The following is a 21,915-nucleotide window of genomic DNA, read 5'->3' on the forward strand; positions in this document are numbered from 1 at the left end:
TTACATAGTTAAACAATGTCCTGCAAGACATCTTTATATAGTAAACAAGTATCGTCTTCCACACTTCATAGCTCATACTATTCTCCCAACTCAGCTTCCCCAGTACCTGGGACTACAGGGATGCCACCATGCACACCAAGCACCTATATTTTGTGTGTGTTTTTTTTCTCATCTTGCTTTTTTGACTCAATGATGTGTTTTTAGATGGGTCCAAGTAAATAAATGCAAATGTAAGATAGACCATTTTCCCAGCACTAAACAGTTGGGTGGTTGCTTATTTCGTTTATTACATTGAAATGAAGCAATGAGCATTGTCTACATGTTTCTCTGTGAACATGTGAATGTTGGATTCCTCCATAGAAAATAACTAGGTCCCAGAACCCAGGGAGGCAGAGGCAGGTGGATCTCTGTGAATTCCAGGCCAGCATGGTCTACAGAGTGAGTTCCAGGACAGCCAAAGCTACACAAAGAAACCAAGAAAGAAAGAAAAAGAAGGAAGGAAGGAAGGAAGGAAGGAAGGAAGGAAGGAAGGAAGGAAGGAAATAACTAGATAATATGGTGTGTGGTTTGTGTAGCATTGGTTTTATCGACTGTCATTTTCTGTACCAGCAAAGTAGTTGAACCAACAGTTCCTCTAGTTGCATCCTTCTAACACTGACTATATCTGTTTTTATTGCCAGATATTACATTGTAAGATCTTGTACTTAAAATTCCACTTTCCTAATTACTAACTCTTAGGGGTTTCTGGGAACCAACCCAAAACCTGGCACATATCAAGCAAGTAGTCTACTACAATGACCATGTAAAATATTCAGCTCTGAGCAGCTTTTATATATAACCACATGAATTTCTTCCTCTGTGAATTCTCTTTTGTTGGGACACATAGACATGTGGAAGTCAAAGGTCAACCTCAGATGCTGTTTAGGAGCCATCCATCTTGGTTTTCAAAAAATATATATGGTATGGAACACATACCATTGCACATAAGCAGAGGTGCAAGGACAACTTTTGGGGAGTTGGTTCTCTCCTTTCATCTTTATGAGGATCCTAGGGATCAAACTCAGGTTGTCTGGCTTGAGTGGCAAGTACTTCTTGTACCATCTAGTCAGTCCATCCCCTCTCTTTAAAGCTTTATCTTACATTTATCTATCATCTATTGCTCTATCGCTGATCTATCATTTATCTATTTATTGGTGTGTGTATATACATGTGTGTGCATGCATGTTCAGACCTCTTGCAAATGCCATGGCTGGAGGACAGCTTGTGGGAATCAGTTCTCTCATTCCACCAGTTGGCTCATGGGGATTGAACTCCCATCATCTGATTGGGCAGCAAGCACCTTTACTCACCAACCCATCTCAGTACCACACCGCGCTTTTTACATTTATTTGTGTGTATGTGTTTGGGTGCTGTTGGGGAAGTCCTATGTATATGTCAATAAAGCACTGTTGGCCAATAGGGAAGCAAGATAGGTGGGACTAGGAGTCCAGGAGGACTCTGGGTAGGAGAAACACAGGGAGTCATCATGTAGCCCGCCAGAGAAGTAAGATGTCTGTCCGGTAAGAAAAATACTTAGATTAACAATTATGGGTTAAATATTTAAGTCAGAGCTAGCCAGTAAGAAACAAGCAAGGCCAACAGCTTCATAATTAATATAGCGTCTTGTGTGTTATTTGGGGACTACAACGCGGCAGAGCCCAGGCGACTGGCAGGGGAAAAACCATAGCAGCTGGCAAGGAAAAGGCTTCTCTCTACAGGGTGCACCTGGGATATGGTGCACATATACTGGTCAGAAGACAACTTACAAGAGTCAGCTCTCAGCCGGGCGTTGGTGGCGCACGCCTTTAATCCCAGCACTCGGGAGGCAGAGGCAGGCGGATCTCTGTGAGTTCGAGGCCAGCCTGGTCTACAAGAGCTAGTTCCAGGACAGCCTCCAAAGCTACAGAGAAACCCTGTCTCGAAAAACCAAAAAAAAAAAACAAAAACAAAAACAAAAAAACAAAAAGAGTCGGCCCTCTTCTTCCACCATGTGGGGCTTTCATCGAACTCAGGTCATCAGGCTTGCTAGCAAGTGCCTTTACACACTGAGCCATCTTCTTCCTCCAACTGATTTCCCCCAACCTCCTCTTTGGAAACAGGGTTCCTAACTGGGACCTGGGCTTGTCCTGTATCCACCTATCTCTACTCCCTAGCACTGGTATTATACGCATGTGCCACTAAGGTCATTTTATGTAACTAATGCAGGTGCCAGGGAGGAAACAAGGTATCTTGCTTGTGTGTGGTGAGTAATTTCGAGATTGAGCTATCTTTTTGGGTCCTACAGTTTTGTTTTGTTCTGGTTTGGTTTTTGAGACAGGTTTTCTCTGTGTATCACTGGGTGCCCTGGAACTCTCTGTATATCAGGCTGGCCTTGAACTCATAGAGATCCGCCTGCCTCTGCCTCCCTAGTGCTGGAATTAAAGGCGTGCGCCACCACCTTCTGGCTCCTATGGTCTTTTGATGTAAAGAACTCACCCTCTCTCCATCTTTTCCTTTATGATGTTTTGAAGTGGTTCTGAGAATTCTGGTCCATATGAATGCCAGGCCAATGCTCTGAGCTAGATCTCCAGTTCATAAACATTCTTTTTATTTTTGTTTTAGGATCCTTCCCTACCCTAATATTATTAAAATATTGTTGTGGGAACCTGTTTTTGTGGGCTTCAGTCAGATCCAGTCAACTTGCCCTGTTTGTACCTGAGAGTGGATTGAGAAAAGGCAGGTAAAGATGCAAAGAAGAAAACAGAGACACAGAATAGAGTCAGAAGGACAATCCAGTGAATACTGAATGTGCCTCTAGTTTATTCTTCAACATTCTTAAGTACCCCAACCAAAAAGGAGGCATGACAGAGGACTCCCATTATCATATATAAGGAACAAACAGACTTCCTTCCCTTAATCCTCTAAGTACTTGGTAACCATACCTTTTATCTGGCCTTCAGGGTCAAGAATAAACACACCTAAGCTCAAGTATGTTGTTAGTTAGATAAGACATTTGCTACCAAGGCCAAAACATCCTGCAGTCACTAAGCCTTAGACCTTTAGGTCTTTTGACTTATTAAGGACAGTTTTGAACTCTCTGACCTTGAGGCAAGATGAAGAGGATCTGTCTTTATGGGCCCCATCATATTGTACCACATATTTTTCCTAAAGGTAAAATTTGGCTCTACTAGTAACTAGCTGTTACTAATCTCAGGCAAATGTTTTAATCTTTCTGGACCTCAGTGTTCTCTTCTATAAAAGAAAGGTGGTAATAGTGTTGCCTCACAAAGTTAGTGTTAAAGTTATTTATTTATGCCAAGCAAGATTTCAAAATGAATACATGTCACTTGCTAGTTAGGATCAAGTAGGAATGATACATTTACAAAGATATGGGGGTGGTCTTTACAGGAGAACCTGGGATAGTAACCACATAGTTTTTCCTGTTCTGAGGCCAAAATTCCAGGTAGATATAAACAAAACCACAGAGCCTCGCCTTGCCTTCATGAGCTTACATTCTAATGTGAGGAGACAGATGAACATTAGCAAATATAGCATTTCATGAGTACTGGGGAATCAGGAGGCAAGATAAAGAAAACAGTGAGGAGATATGAAATGTAGGGTCCTCAGGGAGTGACAGTCAGGTCAGAGCAGTGACCTGAAGGGAAATCAGGGTTAGACAGGTTCTATCTAGTTAGGGCTCTGTGATCATTAAATCTCTTGCAAAGGTGATGTTCCTAGTGACCTAATAACCTTCCTTTTAGGCCCCTCCCCTCAAAGGTTCCACCATTTTCACCATCCCTCAGTACCAAGATTCTAGGACATGAATTTTTTTTTTCTGTGAAATATTCAAACCACACTGAACCACAACAAGGACCACAGAGAGAAGTCTGAGGGAAGGGTTTCATTTGAAAATGCTAAGTGATTTGAGAGCTGTTCTTTGGTGAGGGTAGTGGCAATGCCAGTCGTGAGGACTGGTGACAATCCCATAATTCAGGATACCTTCCGCAAGTAGAGGGTTTGCTAACCTCTACAGGATTTTTTGATGATGAGTGTTTGAGAAAGACAGACATTGGTGATGATACTAAAAGACTTAGCCTAGCCAGGTGGTAGTGGTGCATGCCTTTAATCCTAGCACTCAGGAGGCAGAGGCAGGTGGATGTTTGTGAGTTCAAGACCAGCCTGGTCTACAAGAGCTAGTTCCAGGACAGCCCCCAAAGCCACAGAGAAACCCTGTTACAAAAAACCCAAAGGGGGAAAAAAAGGCTTAGCCTAAAAGCAAATGGGAGGGCTTGGTGAGGTGTATGATGGGCATTTTTGGTTATTATCAACTTTGTGACTACATCAGGAATTAACTAAAATCCAAATATCTGGCACACCTGTGAGGGTTTTTTCTTGATTGGGTGCTTTGAGGTGAGGAGACCCACTTTAATCTGGACCATATCTTCTGCTGGCAGCCTATATAAAGGATTAGGAAGAAGGTAGCTTGAATATGCAATTGCCTCCATAATCTCATAGGGAGTAGAACTTTTAGGAGGTGTGGCCTTGTTGGAGGAAGTGTGTCACTGTGGGGGTGGGCTTTGAGGTCTCATAGATGCTCAAACCATTATCAGTGTCCCAGTCTACTTACTGTTGCCTTCTGATTAAGATGTAGTGCTGCCGGCCAGGCGTTGGTGGCGCACGCCTTTAATCCCAGCACTCGGGAGGCAGAGGCAGGTGGATCTCTGTGAGTTCGAGACCAGCCTGGACTACCAAGCGAGTTCCAGGACAGCCTCCAAAGCCACAGAGAAACCCTGCCTCGAAAAAAACAAAACAAACAAACAAAAAAAGATGTAGTGCTGCCATGCTTCCCACCATGATGATAATGGACTAAACCTCTGAACTGTAAGCCACCACCTCATTTAAATGTTTTCCTTTATTAAGAGTTGCTGTGGTCATGGTGTCACTTCACTGAAGATGGAGGTTTCTGTCATCCCAGGGGATGCCGTCCTTCAGTACCAAATAAGCACACAGAGACAGTAATTATTAAACTGTTAGCAGATGGCTAGGGCTTCTTATTTGCTATCTCTGTCTTAATTATTAACCCATAGCTACTACTTTATGTATTTCCACACGGCCTTAACTTACCAGAGAATGCCTGGCACATCCTATCTTCCCAGTCTCTACATGATGTCTCCTCGTGAAGCCTCTCTACCTCTATGCCCAAACATTCTCCTTATCTCCTAGCCCTGCCTATCTTCCTACCTCTATTGGCCAATCAGTGTTTTATTCATCAACCAATAAAAGAAACATGTACAGAAGAACATCCCCCATCACTTCACAGCAATAGAAATCCTAACTAAGACAGAAGCCTTTTCTTTTTGCCTACTTGCCTCTCACTCTCAATGGCAAGTTTATCCTGCTCTTGAGGAAGGACCTACTTCTTCAGGATTCCAAGGCATTCTGAGACACTCAGCCTTGTTGACTGAACAACTATTAGATTCTTTTTTTCTTTTTTCTTTTCTTTTCTTTTTCTTTTTTTTTTTTTTTTTTTTTTTTTTGGTTTTTCGAGACAGGGTTTCTCTGTATTGTTTTGGAGGCTATCGGTCCAGCCCCGCCTTGAACTCACAGAGATCCGCCTGCCTCTGCCTCCCAAGTGCTGGGATTAAAGGCGTGCACCACCACCGCCCGGCAACTATTAGATTCTTGAACTTTCTGTCGGTGGTGGTGGATTAGTAGGATCACAGCTACAGATTCAATCTATTAGTTCTGTTCCTCAAGAGAACTCTGACTTAGTGGGTGGAGTGCTTGCCACCAAGAAACCTGAGTTTGATCCCTAAGACCCACATGGTAGAGAGAGAGAGCTAACTCTAAAAAGTTGTTCTCTGATCTCCACACATGTACCATGGCACTTGAGCAACAACCCCCTTCCCTGTCCCAATGAATAAATATGAAAAAAAACTCACAAAAATAGGAGGGAAAAATAAGAAAAACAATTGGAAGCAGCAGCATTAGTAAAAAATTGTGACAAACCTCTAAAAAAATCTATGGAAGTAATAAAATTGTCAGGATCAGATTTTAAATTAAAAAGTGAAAGTATTATTTTTGGCAGAAGGAATGCATACCACTGTGCACAGGCGGCGGTTGTGAGTTCTGTGGAATCTATCTCAGATCATCAGGCTTGTATGGCAAGTGAGTTTACCTGCTAAGCAATCTTGCTGGCCCTGTAAGGATCAACTTTTTCAGGATTTTGGAAATTAAGTTGAATGTGGTGGCTCCCACATATAATTCCAGCACTCATGAGGCCTGGGCAGGAAAGCTGTTAAACATTCAGGGCAGCCTGAGCTACATAGTAAATTCTAAGCCAGTCTGGAATAAGACCCTATCTCAAAAGTGAAAACAAAACGAACAATAAAAGCAGAAAGTTTGGAAAATATCCAAAGGTTTACAACCATGAGTGTTTATTTTAAAAAATGGAAGACATTAATAAGAATAGTGAGTTTGCTGATCAGTGGTGGCATACGCCTTTAATCCCAGCACCCAGGAGGCAGAGGCAGGTGGATCTCTGTGAATCTGAGGCCAATCTGGTCTACAAAGCAAGTTTCAGGAAAGGTTCCAAAGTCACAGAGAATTCCTGTACTGGGAGGGAAACAAAAAACAAAAAGAAAAAAACAAACCAGTGAGTTTTGAGGCATTTTAACATTCCTTCCATCTTCCTTCCTCCCAAGTTCTGTAGGAGCTTTGAAAACCAACATCCTGAAGCAGATGCAATGAAAGCCAGCAACCTGGCAGCCCTGAGAGGGATAGAGTGGACTCAGAGTTCCTTCAAAGCCACGTTTATAGCAAACTCATTGTTTGAACTATCTAGTGGCTTCTCAGAAGATCTACCTTAAGGGTTTCAGTGTTCATTGCAAGGAGCTCTGAAACAGTTTTTCACCAAACCAGCAGCTTCAACTGTCACATTTCTATCCTCAGCTCTATGTTGTTTCCCTTGGCTAAAAATGCACTAAGATTCTCACCTCCAACTTTGAAGCATTTGGCAAATGGCGGCAATGCCAACTCACCAGAAACACACCTGATTTCCAATAACAACTACAGCAATCCTGAATTACAGTAAAACAACCTTCTTCTTCTTGCTACATGGATAGCAACAGTAATACAAACTAGAACAGAGCAGAACCCGGCTCTGCTGGCAGAGTTGCTCCAAAAGAATGCAGAGCTGGTAATCATGCCAGCTGCTTAAGTAACTCTTTCAAAACCAACTCAGGATCATGCCAATTCATGCCAACAGCCCTTCGTACCCACCCATCCAAAAACAACATGCCAAAGAAAGAGTACACGTGAAATCTGAAAAAGAGGTTATTTTTATTTGATCTGACTTGCAGCCTGCAAGGAGCAGATGTTTTTTATGGACTGTGGGGGAATGGAGGAAGTCCTGAGTGAATGTGTGTTGCTGACACGGGGCACAGTCATGTCAAGGATCCCATAGCTTCAGACCTGTGGTAAAGTGGTAAAACCTTCCCTTACCCCAGCTCAGAAGACTGAAAAGACTTCCCCTGGTCCATGTGTAGATGTTGATAATGTGTGCAGAAAAGGTCCACCATAGATTCCTCCCTCTCCAGAGACTTACCACCTAAAGACTGCTCCCCTATAGAAATTGCTATGGAGATTAGCTAAACCTGCCTCCTAGATCCAGCTGTATACCATAAACCTTGACTCCTTGTTTATCTGTATGTGATATTCTGACTCTTCATTCTGTTGTATACGCCTCTCTGTTCCACTGTATTTTAACACGCTGAGCTTCTTTCATCAGAGAACCCAACCCACCGGATTCCAGATTTTCCAAGTGTGTGTGTGTGTGTGTGTCTTCTTTTTTTTTTTTTTGGTTTTACGAGACAGGGTTTCTCTGTATTGTTTTGGAGGCTGTCGGTCCAGCCTGGCCTCGAACTCACAGAGATCCGCCTGCCTCTGCCTCCCGAGTGCTGGGATTAAAGGCGTGCGCTACCACCGCCCGGGTGTGTCTTCTTTTTATTCCCTTGCTGACCTGGAACCATGCTGGACATGGCAGGGACATTTGTCTAAACTACAAGAAGCAACTGGTTAACGTGTTGGCATTCTGTGACAGTAGATAACAATGGGGGCAAAGGATAAGCTAATTAAAACGCTTACAAGGAAACGTTAGGGAGTGTGGTATCTGTATGGGGTTTTGGAGAGTTTTGAGATGTTCCTGGGAATCTAGAACATACCCCTACATTAGCTATGTGCATACTCAAGGCTGTATGTGTAGGCAGGAAAGACCGGAGGAATTCTTACTTTCTTACCATCAATTAAACTTGAGGCTCTATACAGGCAGGAAGTGAAGTAATATAAAAACTACCTGGCTGGAAGTAGAAAGCATGCCTCAGCAAGTACTGAGCCCATTGGCAAAGACCAAGTGACTTTTTGGTTCTAGGCATTTAAGAAAATCTCCGTGAAAGAAGTGGGTGGGCTGCCCTGTGTAAATTTAACTTTTATGGTTAGCCTTTTCCTTTGTCTCAAGGGCATGTGTGCTCGTAGTCACGTAGTCAGAAGGCCAAGAAACGGTTGACAGACTCCATTTTGTTCAAGGTTCTAGCAGTCCCCAACAGTTCACAGCTGGGAATAAAATGTGACATGGTATGACACACATTCCAGAGGTTCTCATCCTTTAGGTTGGCCATGCTTATGGAGCTATGACGAAGTACCTGGAGTAGACAACAAAAAGGAGTAGTAGTTTGTTTTGACTTCCTACCTCAACATTGCTGCATTGGGAACCAAACTTTCAACACATGAGCCTCACAAAGACTGTCCACATCGATCAAAAGTATATGTCTACATGATTCAGATGAGACTCTGAATTTTTGAGTAGATGCATAAATGAGTCATGATTTGGATTGAGTAAAGTAGTTTTGTGAGAAGGATATGAATACTTGGAGGCCAGGAGACAATGCTGCTATTTAGATACTCAGGATATTAAGGTGGTAGGATCATTAATTTGAGATCATCCATGGCTATATACTGGAAGCCTGTATGAAAAACCCAGGAGAATAATCACAACCATGAATGGAAACTAGGAAGGTAATTGAAAAGAGTATATTATTGTGTCTAGTGTAGTTAGGTATATTATAGTCTTAACTACTTGGGAAGCTAAAGAAGCAAGATCCCATGAGCCCAGGAGTTTGTAGCCACTCTGGACAACATAGCCTGTCTCAAAAAAGAAACACGAGAGTCAGGAGTGTTAGCACATGACTGTAATCTTAGCTCTTGAGAGTAGATGTAGGAGGATCAAGAATTCAAGGTCATTCTCTGCTTCAGATAGAGTTCAAGGCTATCCTGGGATAACCAAGGGCCCAAGTCACCCCCCCAAAAAGAGTCCACAGGAGATAGAAAGGTCACTCAGTAATTAAGAATGCTTTCTTCTCTTCCAAAGATTCAAGTTTGTTTTTCAACACCCATATCAAGTGCCTTTGACTCCAGCTATAAGGGACTTGGCATATTCTTCTGGCCTCTGCAGACACCCTTACATGTGTTCTTTACTCACACAGACATAAGAAAGAACAAGTCTTTTCTTTTTTTTCAAGACAGGTTTCTCTGTGTAGCCCTAGCTGTCTTGGAACTCACTCTATACACCAGGCTATCCTCCAACTCAAAGGTCACCTGCCTCTGCCTCCTAAATGCTGGGAGTAAAGGCATGTGCCACCTAATAAAAGTAAATCTTAAAAGAGTACATAATAAATGGAAATGCCTCCCAAGTTCTGGGAGTAAAGGCATGTGCCACCTAAATAAAAGTAAATTGTAAAAGAGTACATAGTAAATGGAAATGCCAAAAGCATGTCACATTCACTTGGGTAGAAAGAATGAGAAAAATGGGTAACAAAAATGTTGGTGAGGATGTGGAGAAATTGGAACTTCATATATTGCTGGTAGAGTACAAAATGGTATAATTGCTTTAGAAAATAGTTCAGCAGTTTCTAAAAAATTCAAAACACAGGGGTTGGAGAGATGACTCATCTATTAAGAGGCCTCTTCCCAGCACCCACATGGTAGTTCACAACAATCTGTAACTCCAGTTCCAGGGGATCCTAAGTCTCTTCTGGTCTCCTCAGGCACTACATAAACACAGTGCACGGACGAAAAACACTCATATACATAATAAATAAATAAATATCTTCTTTTAAAGTTAAAATACTGTCTTAGTTACTTTTCTATTGCTGTGACAAAAAAACATGACCAAGGCAACTTACAAAAGAAAGTGTTTAATTTGGGCCTCATGGTTCTAGTCCAAGACCATTATAGCAGGGAGTATGACAGCAAGCAGATTAGCATGGGGATGGAAAGTAGCTGAGAGTTTACATCTTGATTCACAAGTACCAGGCAGAAAAAGCTAATTGGGAGTGGAATGGGCTTCTGAAATCTCAAGGCCTGCCCCCAGGGACACATCTCCTCTTACAAGACCATACTTCCTAATTTTTCCCAAATAGTTCCAGCAACTGAGGACCAGATATTCAAACATATGAGACTATGAGGAACATTCTCATTCAAACCACTGCAAAAACAGACTTATTATATGAACCAGCAACGATACTCATAGATATTGGAAGCAAGTGTAGTAAGTTGTTCAAATGTTCAAAGCAACATTCATAATAGGCCAGAAGTGGGAGCAACCTAAAAGTCTATCATCTGGTTAGGAATATTATTAAGTAAATGAAATACCAAGACACATTATCATATGAACTTTCAAATATTATGTCAAGAGAATTAACTTTAAAAGGTCACATATTACAAGATTTAATTCATATATAAAAAGTGCTTAAAAGGTAAAATGAGACAAAGAGTAGACTAGTGGTTGCCTGGAGTTGGTAGAGCTAAATAGGAAGTAACTATTAGTGACAATAGAGTTACTAGGGGTTTTCTTTAGGGCAATGAAAACATTCTGGAATGAGAAAGTGTCATAAATAAGTAACTGGCTGCTTTAAAATGAGGGTCTACCTGACAGGTAGGTGTTCTTGGTTGTCAAGGTTGGTTTGGGAGGCCCAAAGCCTACTGCAGGGATTCCTGGACCTATTATTCAGTGAAGTTTCCTCAGGGTAAGAATGATTGCTATCAGTTAGTTCCAAGGCACTCTGGAGTTTAGTACTAGAAAGAAAGCGTCTTTGAAGACTTCATCCCACTCTATCTTCTGATGCAGAGAATGGCAGTGTTCTCACCAGCACTCCAATGATAGACAGGAGGATCAGCTATTCCTTGGACACATAGTGAGTTTGGGGCTAGCCTGGGATTCTGTCTGAGCCGGTGTTGGTGGCACATTCCTTTAATCCCAGTACTCGGGAGGCAGAGACAGGAAGGTTTCTGATTTAGAAGTCAGCCTGTTCTATAGAGTGAATTCCAGGATAGCCAGCGCTATACAGAAAAATCTTGAAAAACAAACAAACAAACAAACAAACAAAAACAAAAACCAAGCAAGCAAACAAACAAGACTCTGTCTCAAAAACAAAGAAAGAGAGCAAATAAAATGGCTTGTTAGGCAAGTAAGTATGCTTGCTGCCAAGCCTAATGACTTCATTTTGAGCTCCAAGACCCACATGGTAGAAGGATAAAACTGACTAGATGTCCTCTGATGTCACATGCATGTAATGGCATGTACAAACCTGCCATCACACATGTACATCACATACACTAATAATTAATAAAAATAAAAAAGAAAACAGTGATTTAGTTTTACACCAATATTGGGAAAAGGGCATGCACGGGAGAGAAAGGAGGGATTTTGTTTTAGACATAGTACATGTGAAATACTTAGTGGATTTGTTACATAGGCAATTAGAGATATCCACCTGTAGTTCAAAGGAGAGCTATAGATTGAAGATATAAAATTGGGGTGAAATCAATACACATTCAACATTTAGAGTAAGACATGGAACACAGGATTCATAAACATTAGCTATTACATGTCCAATCCCTTCCCCTCCGAACTGTGATGCCATCTCTGCTATGACAACTTTCCTTATCTAATGAACCTCAGTTCCTACCACAGCATTCCTTAATCTAAAGATTAGAAGAAAATAGCTTGGAAGCTAACAGTCTCTCATTTCTCAATTTACAAGCATAATAGTATTTTTCAAACCTACTCCTCTTTTGTTATCTAGGGAAAAGTCACCTGGATTATCTGCCATTCAGAGGATGCTAAGAAGCTAGATAAGATCACAGACAGGAAGTTCAGGAAGCTGAGAAACAAAGACCTGGCAAGGGGCCAGGTCTGGCAAGGCAGGCCTGTAACCCTAGCACTCTGGACAGAGGCAAGGGATGAGGAGCACACATTCTAGATCACCTAGATAGGCAGACCCTGTCTCAAAAAAAGAAAAAAGAAAAAAGAGGGTGTTGGGTGTTGATATTTAGCCCCATGGTGTAGTGTAAGGCCCTGGGTGCAGTGCATAGCACTAAGCGGGGGAAAATTTCAAAAGGAGAAGGGAGTCCACCACCAGCTGATTCGTCTGCCCTTCTCCAGCCACATGCTGAGCAGAGGCTATGGCCACCATGAACTATAAAGAAGAAAACACAACTAGTCATCTGTCTGGAACCATAGAATTCCTTAACTTGTTAGTTCTACTTATAATCTGTCCATTTCTTAAGTTTTCATTCATACTAACATTTAACCATATAAGTGTGTGTGTGTGTGTGTGTGTGTGTGTGTGTATGTGTGTTCCAGGCTCATAGAGATCCGTTGCATCTTCCTTGTGATAATTTATTATTATTATTATTATTCAAGACAGTGCATTTCTGTCTTGGTTGTCCTGGAACTCTCTCTGTAGACTTGGCTGGTCTCGAATTCAGAGATTCTCCTACCTCTGCTTCCCAAGGGAGTGCTGGGGTTAAAGGCATGCATCACCATTGCCTGGCTATGATAATTTTTTTAATGTAGCTTTTACATTTAATGTTCTCCTAAAAATTTTAGAGTGGCCTCTTAATAATTAATTCAACTCCTCCCAAAGCTTCACAGAAAAACCCTGTCTCAAAAAAACAACAAAATAATAATAATAATACTTCAATTCCTCAGGTTGGAGAGATGGCTCAGCAGTTACGAGGACTGGCTGCTCTTCCAGAGGACCTGGTTTCTACTGCAGCTTCCACAAGCAGATACCATGTACATACAAGGTGCATAGACAAAACAAGTACTTAGGAGGAAGCTGAAGCAGGAAAATGAGTTCCAGGACAGCTTGTAAGACCCATCACAAAATTAAAAAAAAAAAAAATTGCTTTCTCAAGAGGCCTTCTCTTAAAACTAGCAGTAGTTCCTTCCCCTTTTAGAGTTGTTTTCTGTGCCATTACCCTGAAGCACTCTTTGCTTTATTTTACTTTTTTGAGGCAGGGTGTGTAGCTTTGAACTCGATCTGCAGACCAGGTTAGCCTGGAACTCACAGAGATCCACCTGCCTCTGCTTCTCGAGCACTGGGATTAAAGATGTGGATTACCACCTGGCTTTCACTTTCTGAAATAAATGCACTTATTGATTCATGACCTATCTTCCCTTTAACTCTAAAATAAAAATTCTATCAGAGGAGGACCAGGTCTGTGTATACTTCTCCACATAATTGGGGGTGTTTTGTGTGCTTTAATATATATATATATAATTATTTAAAATTTATATTTATATTTTATACAAACATATAGAATGTGCTGATGGTGTTTTAGTAAAAACAGTTGCTGGGTAATAAATACGTATTTAAATTTTTTTTTTTTTTGCCATGCTGTGCAGACTCCAACCTAAGGCTTCCCACTGAGCTACACTAAGAGTCCTACAGTGCTTTGTGTATATGTGTTGTTCATAGGTCTATGTGTATGGGGTTGTTCAAGAGAAAAGAGGACAACTTCTGCTGTGGTTCCTCAGAGCTGTCCCCCTTATTTTTGTTGTTCATTTCTTTAACACAGGATTTCTCACTGGCCCAGAACTTGCCAAGTAGGCTAGGCTGGTGAGCACCCATGTTTTAACGTGGGATCTGGGGATGGAATTTAGGTCTTATGCTTGCAGGACAAGCACTTCAACGACTCAAGCTATCATCTCAGCCTTTTCTTTAAGTATATGAGTAAAAGGGGATTGCTAGCCCATTGTACAGTCTCAGAGAAATATCTCACTCATTAGGCATTGGATTTGTAGAAGAGAGCACTGACACTGTTGAGCAGGTGGATTGTCTTTTTCCAGTGAATTCTCTCACGGCTAAAGGCATTTAAAACTACTTTGACGTTAAGAAACTACTGACCCTGAAGACTAGTAGTATCCGGTACTTTAAAAAAGTATACAGTTTCTAATCCTATGAGATGGTTCACACCATACCAGTCTTAGCTGTACGACCTAAATTCAATCCCCTGAACACACAATAGGAGAGATCTCCTGTTCTCTGACCTCCACAGGCGCCCCAGTCCACAACCTGCTTGCTAACAGACAAGTGTAAAAACCTTTTTTATTTTTATTTTTTAAAGTCGTCTTCTCACCAACGGGGATCCCCCTCACAACCCCATCCTACTGCACACAACCAGACACGGGACAGAGGTAACGGCCAGTGGTGATAACTTTCAATGTAAAGAAGAAAATACAAAGTAGTCACCTTTTTGGGAACGCTGAAACCCCGTGTAACTTGCTTCATACAACTAGTCACCAGTTTGGAGCCCTGAAGACCCTCCGTTTGCTTTGACTCCCTTCACGCTCCTTTAACCAGGGTGTCTGTCATCTTTTCACAGCTGCCAGAGAAAGCCTCATTCCCTTCATTTGCTTCGCCTTGGGATCTCCTGGCCGCTTCCTCCCTCCCCATCATCACCCCCGATTTTGCAGCCGGACACGTGTGAGCCGTGTGTACACCACTCGCTCAGCCTTCCACTCACGCCACGCTCGCAGCAAGTCCCGCCCCCTCGGTCCCGTTCCAAGTCAGCCCCCACGAATCGCGCCCTCACCCCCACTTCTCGCGAGAAGTGAACACGCCTGGCCGGACGGGAGGAAAGTATCTGCTCCGCTGAGGGGGGAAAGGAGGAGCAGGAGACAGATTGTGGGACCGAGCGCGGGCGGGCGGGAGGCGCCGGAGCTACCAGCGGGTGAGTCCTGTTAACTTTAGCCGGTCCGTGGTCTGACAGGAGTCTCCCTTTCCACTCTGGCCAGTCCCAGCGTCCCGGGCCGGGGTCTCCCCTCCCAATCTGTGTTGGACGGGGGCGCTGAGGCGGTGGCCGGGCCTGTCTGAGGAAGAGGGTGGGGCCTAGTGTAAAGACAACCAATAAGCGAGAAGGAAGCCACAATTGGCGGCCATGAGCGCTAATGGGAGATCGCCTTTACCTTGCGGAGTACCGCCCTCTTCTCTTCTCCCGCCTCCTTCCTTTTGGAGGAAGGCGGGGCCAGAGGACTGAAGTGTGGGGAGAACTTGGGGTAAGTAGCCCCGGGGGGCACAGGGCGTGGCGAGGAAAAGGGGGGGTTGAATCCCGAGGGAAGCCAAGTCTAGTGGAAGTTCAGTGGAAGGATATTGGAATAGAAGAGAGAGAAGGGCTGCTGAACTAGGTTGAAGTACTCAAGGTTTCCCTAAAAGTGGGGTTAGGGCTTGGCACTGGAAAAGGCAAAGGTAATGGGCAGTAGGTAGGTTTGGGTGACATGGAGAGCCCCACTCAGTTGAAAGCGTGCGTTGTTTGGCTGAAAAGCATGTCGAAGTGGAGCATTGGAACCGAGGGTCCTGGCGTTTCGATTGAACTCATAAGAATTAGCAAAGGCGTGATATCAGAAAGTCTGGATTTGGAGAGATTGAGTGGATGAGTTTAGGAAGACAGTGTTGAGTGAGTTGAGTTGCTAGAAGGTGTCGCTTCGGTAGTAGTCTGGAGTCTAGAGGTAAGGGGGATATTTGGAGAAGAGACAGCGGCTGACATACAGGTCTCTTGGCTTGGGTCTTCAGTCGGAAGGCGGTCCGGGATGTTCCTTAGTGTTTTTAGTGAATATGGCACCCAGACTGGTGACCAGCCAGCCAAAATGCTGGCATAAGGGTTGAGAAGAGGAAAAATAGTACACTGCTCTTATTATTTTTTTTCCAGTATTCCCTTTCCAAGTTTCATTTCTTTCAAAACACAGGGATGTGGGCCTGGGACTTCGGCGGCCCAAGTTGGAGACCCGTAGGGACTTATATGTTGCTCTTATATGCTTGTTATGTTCTCTCACTGGGGTGTTTACTACCCAGGCACCTCCTACCCAGATTCCCGTGTTACTACTTTCCTAACTTTGTTTTCTGCTTAGCAGAAGGTGTTTTAATATCTCTCAGGGTTCATATGAAGTATAGATTTGTGGAGATGTGCAGAAATTTTTTTCAGCAAACTCATTTGTTTCCTATGCTTAAATTTTTTCAGTAGTGTAATTTCTTTAAAACCTGTATAGATCTCTAAACACTAACAAAGTTTGTTTCCTTAAATGTGGCTTTTCCCTTTCACTCATTAAGAGTTATTTAATGAGCCGGGCATTGGTGGTGCACGCCTTTAATCCCAGCACTCTGGAGGCAGAGGCAGGCAGATCTCTGTGAGTTCGAGACCAGCCTAGTCTACAGAGCGAGTTCCAGGACAGCCTCCAAAACAATACAAAGAAACCCTGTCTCGAAAAACCAAAAAAAAAAAAAAAAAAGAGTTATTTAATGGATGATTGAGCTTAGTCTTAATTATCTTGTATCTTGTATATGTTATTATTTATTGAGATAGGGTCTCATGCAAACTGAGGTAACTGAGGATGACCTTGAACTCCTGATCCTCTTTTGTCCATCTCCCAAGTGCTGGGATGTAGGTGTGTGTCACCATGTCCGGTGTATGTAGTACTAGGGACTGAACACTCAGGGTCTTATGAATGCTAGGTAAGCACTCTACCATGTAGGCTACATTCTTAGCTGTGTGTGTGTGTGTGTGTGTGTGTGTGTGTGTTTTATGCAGCATGTCATGTAGCCCATACTGGCCTTTGAACTCATAACCTTAAATTTCTGATCCTTTCCAAGTGTGGAAATTACAGGCATTCATTCCCATGCCCAGTTTATCAGGTTATGTGGTGATGGGGGGTTGAACCCAGGGCTTTTGCTTGCTAGGCAAGCACTGCACCAACTGAGCTACATTCCCAGTGCCCTCTTAATATTTTTTAAATATTTATTTATTTATTATGAATACAACATCCTGCCTCCATGTCTGTCTGCATGCCAGAAGAGGACACCAGATCTCATTATAGATGGTTGTGAGCCACCATGCGGTTGCTGGGAATTGAACTCAGGACCTCTGGAAGAGCAGTCAGTGCTCTTAGCCTCTGAGCCATCTCTCCAGCCCCCCCCCCTTAATATTTTAAATGGTGTGAATAAAATAGACTCATAGTTTAGGAAATTGAACATTTCCCCATGCTTTCTTTGCATCCAACTTAGAAACTAAAGAGCTATCACAATATTTTAAAGCAAGGGTTGAGGAACTCAAACACAATTTGTTTTTGAACATGGGAGATGTAAAGTAAGTGGAAGCTATTGCGAAACTTAACATGACTGTAAGAAAAGAAGCTAAAGAAAAGTTTGGCAGCTATACGAAGTAGTATTACCAGTTTGTTCTTAATTCTGTACAGAAAAGGGACATGACATTGCCCTTCGTTTAGCAATTGTATATCATTTTAATAACAAGCTAGACTCATATAGCTAATCAATAACTTTTTTGCTGATGCATAGATTATATTCCTTCTGTCTGTCTGACCCCCCTCCATTTTTGACATGTGCTTGAAAGAGAAAGAATGTATGTGTGTGTATGTGTGTATGTGTATATGTGTATTGGGGGGTTGTGGTGGTGCTGGAACTTTCACCTGGGCTTTATGCATGCCAGGCAAGTACTCTACAACTGAGTTAAAGCCCAGCCTCTTTTACTTTTGAGAATTGAAGTACTACTAATGAAGAAAACTCAGACCATGTGGTTTTGTATTAACCTTTGTTTTTCAGCAGCTAGTTGAGGCATTGTCCCCTGTTTAGAAATTGTCCCTACAAAAACATTGAGACTATTCAATTAGCGACCCTTTAGTATTAACTACTGAATGGGAAATGAATTAGATTCCAGCCGGGAGTATTTGCTACTGGACACTCAGAAGAATTTTCAGTTTTCCAGGCAATAGTCTTCCCTTCCTCCCTCAAAAGAAAATACAGTGAGAAAACAAAGTCCCTTATTTTGTTCTTCCAATCTAGAATTTGAGATGGCTTTAAATTGAACACTCTTTAAGTGCAATGTTTTTTTCCTCCCTTGGGCAATGTTCTCACCTGGGAGAAAGATAGACATTAGGTCCTGGATATGTAGATCAGTAGGTAGAATGTGTCTGTGTGGCCGGTTTAAGTCTAGCTTGGGCAACATGAGACCCTGTCTCAAAAAAAAAAAAGGAAAGAAAAGAAAAAATTGATAATAATCCCCCCCCCCCCCAGACAGGGTTTCTCTGTATTGCTTTGGAGGCTGTCCTGGAACTCACTCTGTAGACTAGGCTGGCCTCAAACTCACAGAGATCTGCCTTGCCTCTGCCTCCCAAGTTCTGAGATTAAAGGAGTGCACCACCAACGCCTGTCGATAATAAATTGTTGCGTTGTTGCTTAGATTTAAAGTCACACTAGTCAGTAAGATTATTTTCCTTCATTAATATAGAACTGAACAGGTATGAATTGTTGGATCTAAGTGGCTTTTATTTTTATTTTGCCAGGAAAGTTTCATAGAGGCAGAGGAAGTCACCAGTATCTTGAACTTTATAGGGCATCTAAGTTAATTTATAGAATTTTAAAAATACTTTTGCTTACAAGAGCTAAAATGTTACTGTTATCATATCTTGCCCCGGCCCCTCCCCCCCCCCCAGACAGGGTTTCTCTGTGTAGCCGTGGCTGGCTGGCTCTCTTGGAACTTGCTGTGTAGATCATGAACTCATGGAGATCTGCCTGCCTCTACCTCCTGAGTGCTGGGATCAAAGGTGTGTGCCACCAGTGCCTGGCCCCTTTCCTAACTTCTAACAAAACAAAAGTTATTTTTAAAATCAACTCTTACACTACTCTTTTGCCTAAAGTAACGTCCCTGGCTCTGCCTGAATGCAGCTGCTCTGAAGCCCTCTGAAGATTGTTTTGTGAATGTTAAGGCTGAGATTTTCCTGGGCTGGAGAGGGGAGAGTGCCACCTACAAGGGAGTTTTAGGCAGAGCAAATGGCACTGTCTTTCAAGTGTTTAACAAGACAACTCTTCTTGGGACAGACTGGAATATAATTGCCTCTATTCCTTGATGAAGGTGCTGACATGAAAGTGCATCTTTTGTTTTTTTGAGAAAAACAAATGAGATGTTTGCAAAAAAGAAAAAATGTTTATTTTTTTAAATGTTAACTTCTTTAGATTAAAAAAAATGTTTCTGCAATTTTTCTACTTCCTTTTACTTTAAGAACGTGCTGAAGATGGGCTAGTGAGATGGCTTCAGAGGGTAAAGGTGCTTTACTGCCTAACCATGCAAGCCTGATGGCCTGATTTATATCAATTCTCAGACCTCACCTTAAGATAAGGCAGAAGGAGAAAACTGACTGCATAAAGTTGTTCTCTGATCTCCATGTGTGTGCTGTGCACTTGTGCAGATACATAATAATAAATACATATAAAATATCAAAGCAATGATTTTCTTGAAAAATTATTTCCATTTTTTATTAATTTTAAAAAATATTTATTTCTGCCAGGCGGTGGTGGTGCACGCCTTTAGTCCCAATACTCGGGAGGCAGAGGCAGGCAGATCTCTGTGAGTTTGAGGCCAGGCTGGACCGACAGGCCCCAAAACAATACAGGGAAACCCTGTCTCATAAAACCAAAAAAAAAATATTTATTTCTATTTCGTGTGTGTTAGTGTTTTGCCGGCATGTATGTCTGTGGGAGGGTGTTGGATCCTCCAGAACTGGAGTTACAGACAGTTGTGAGCTGCCTTGTGGGTGCTGGGAATTGAACCTGGGTCCTCTGGAGATACAGCCAGTATTTTTTTGGGGGGGGTTTACGAGACAGGGTTTCTCTGTATTGTTTTGGAGGCTGTCCGTCCAGCCCGGACAGCCAGTGTTCTTTTTTTTTTTTACAAGACAGGGTTTCTCTGTATTGTTTCGGAGGCTATCGGTCCTGCCTGACCTCGAACTCACAGAGATCCGCCTGCCTCTGCCTCCCGAGTATTGGGACTAAAGGCGTGCGCCACCACCGCCCGGCTTCAGCCAGTGTTCTTAATTGCTGAGCCATCTCTCCAGCTCCAAAGCAACAGTTTTTAAGATTCTCTGATATGTCCTTATTTTTAAATGTTGCCTTCTCCTTCCTTAGTAGACTTGTTTGGTAATGTATTCATATGTGAAAACAACTCATATTAGAAATCCTTAACAGATGATCATGTTTTAATTTTTAGTGTGTGTGTGTGTGGTGCATGTGAGTATGTGTGTGTGTGTGGTAGGTGTATGTGCACAAAGGCCAGAGAAGGGCACTGGGTGTTTGTTCTGTCACTTCTTTTTTTCCTTTAAACTGGGTCCTCTGAACCTGGAGATCACCAGTTAGCTAGGCTGAGTGGCCAGTGAATTTCAGGAGTCTGACTCTTCTCAGTGCTGGGATTATAGGGACATGATCCATACCAGGCCTTTTAAATGGGTGCTGAGAATCTTAACTTACGGTTTTTTGGTTTTTGGAGACAGGGTTTCTCTGTGTAACATTCCTGGCTGTCCTGGAACTCACTTTGTAGACCAGGCTGGCCTCAAACTCAGAGATCCACCTGCCTCTGCTTCCTGAGTGCTGGGATTAAAGGTGTGTGCCACCACCACAGGTCCTCAACCAGTATTCTTAGTCTTAGTCTAAGGTGTAATTGATTTCTTCTCTTCCCCAGTATTGAGATTTGAACTTAGCCTTAGACCTCTTTTAGTTGATTTTTCTAGATGTAAATGAAAATTTTACTTTTTTTTGTATCTATCATCCTGCTGATTATGACTTTTTTAAATACCTTGATAGTATGTTTTAACTTAACCATTACTCCTCTGTGTGTGTGTGTGTGTGTGTGTGTGTGTGTGTATGAGTGCATGAGTGCTCTGTCTGCATGTCCAGATTCTATTAGAGATGGTTGTGAACCACCATGTGGTTGCTAGGGATTGAACTCAGGACCTCTGGAAAAGCAGCCAGTGCTCTTAACTGCTGAGCCGTCTTCCAGACCCCACTATTCATATTTTTGTATTATTGATAAATTTGATAAACATGATGGCTGTATTTTCACTTTAGGTCACTGGTAAAATGTGTAAGGATAGGGCTGTATTAAGTCATTCAACCTATCCTTTTTCTCTTCTTTATTTTTTCCCTTCTTTCTCTCCCTGTCTTCCTCCTTTCTCTTTCTGACTGGAGATTGAATCCAGAACCTCTAGTATGGTAGGCAAGTGAGTTATATCACCATGAAACCACTGAGTTAACATTCCACCCCATAATCGATATATCCCATGAAATATCAAGACATGTTTTGTTGAAATTCAAATATGTTCTGTCTCAGACATCCTTGGATTCCTAGGCTAGTGACCATTGGATAGGGGCAGAGAATGAGAATATAAAGTTAGGTATTGTAACTACTGTTTACTTTTGTTTGTTATTTCTGGTCTTTTTTTTTTTTTTTTTTGTGACAGTGTGTCACTCTGTAGTCCTGGCTGGCCTGGAACTCATAGAGATCCACCTGCCTCTGAGTACTGAGTGCCAGGTTAAAGGAATCTATATTGCCACCATGCCTAGCTTTATACTAATGTTTATAGTATGACTTGCTGATAGATAATAAACAATCTATTCAGTTCTTTTTAGACTCTTCCTGGGAAATAGTACCTATTCCATCAGTCTACAGTTTCCTTATTCTACCTTCCTTGTGTCAGTTTCTTTTTGATTGTGCAAT

At 42.3% G+C, this 21,915-nt stretch overlaps 1 protein-coding gene and 1 long non-coding RNA gene across 5 annotated transcripts in view; one reads left to right on the top strand and one right to left on the bottom strand.

Moving 5' to 3' along the window:
- Positions 1–7,342: 7,342 nt before the first annotated feature.
- LOC121142856 lies at positions 7,343–14,947 on the bottom strand. The gene is made up of 2 exons (XR_005879968.1): positions 14,613–14,947; positions 7,343–8,717 (listed from the first exon to the last, which is right to left on the bottom strand). It is a non-coding gene; the product is annotated as an uncharacterized LOC121142856 (long non-coding RNA).
- A 46-nt stretch (positions 14,948–14,993) lies between these two features.
- Positions 14,994–21,915, top strand: part of LOC101841425 (cyclic AMP-dependent transcription factor ATF-7) — a 102,097-nt gene continuing 95,175 nt past the window's right edge. For 2 of the 4 annotated variants that reach the window (XM_040753713.1, XM_040753715.1), the window contains exon 1: positions 14,994–15,093. The gene's annotated coding sequence lies outside the window, so the exon portion shown is untranslated. Of the gene's footprint in view, positions 15,094–15,227; positions 15,419–21,915 lie in introns of those variants that run through there. The other 2 variants (XM_040753714.1, XM_040753716.1) reach the window with 1 other exon arrangement.

The sequence above is a fragment of the Mesocricetus auratus genome, unplaced genomic scaffold (assembly GCF_017639785.1).
Source record: "Mesocricetus auratus isolate SY011 unplaced genomic scaffold, BCM_Maur_2.0 Super-Scaffold_100010, whole genome shotgun sequence".
NCBI classification, from domain to species: Eukaryota; Metazoa; Chordata; class Mammalia; order Rodentia; family Cricetidae; genus Mesocricetus; species Mesocricetus auratus.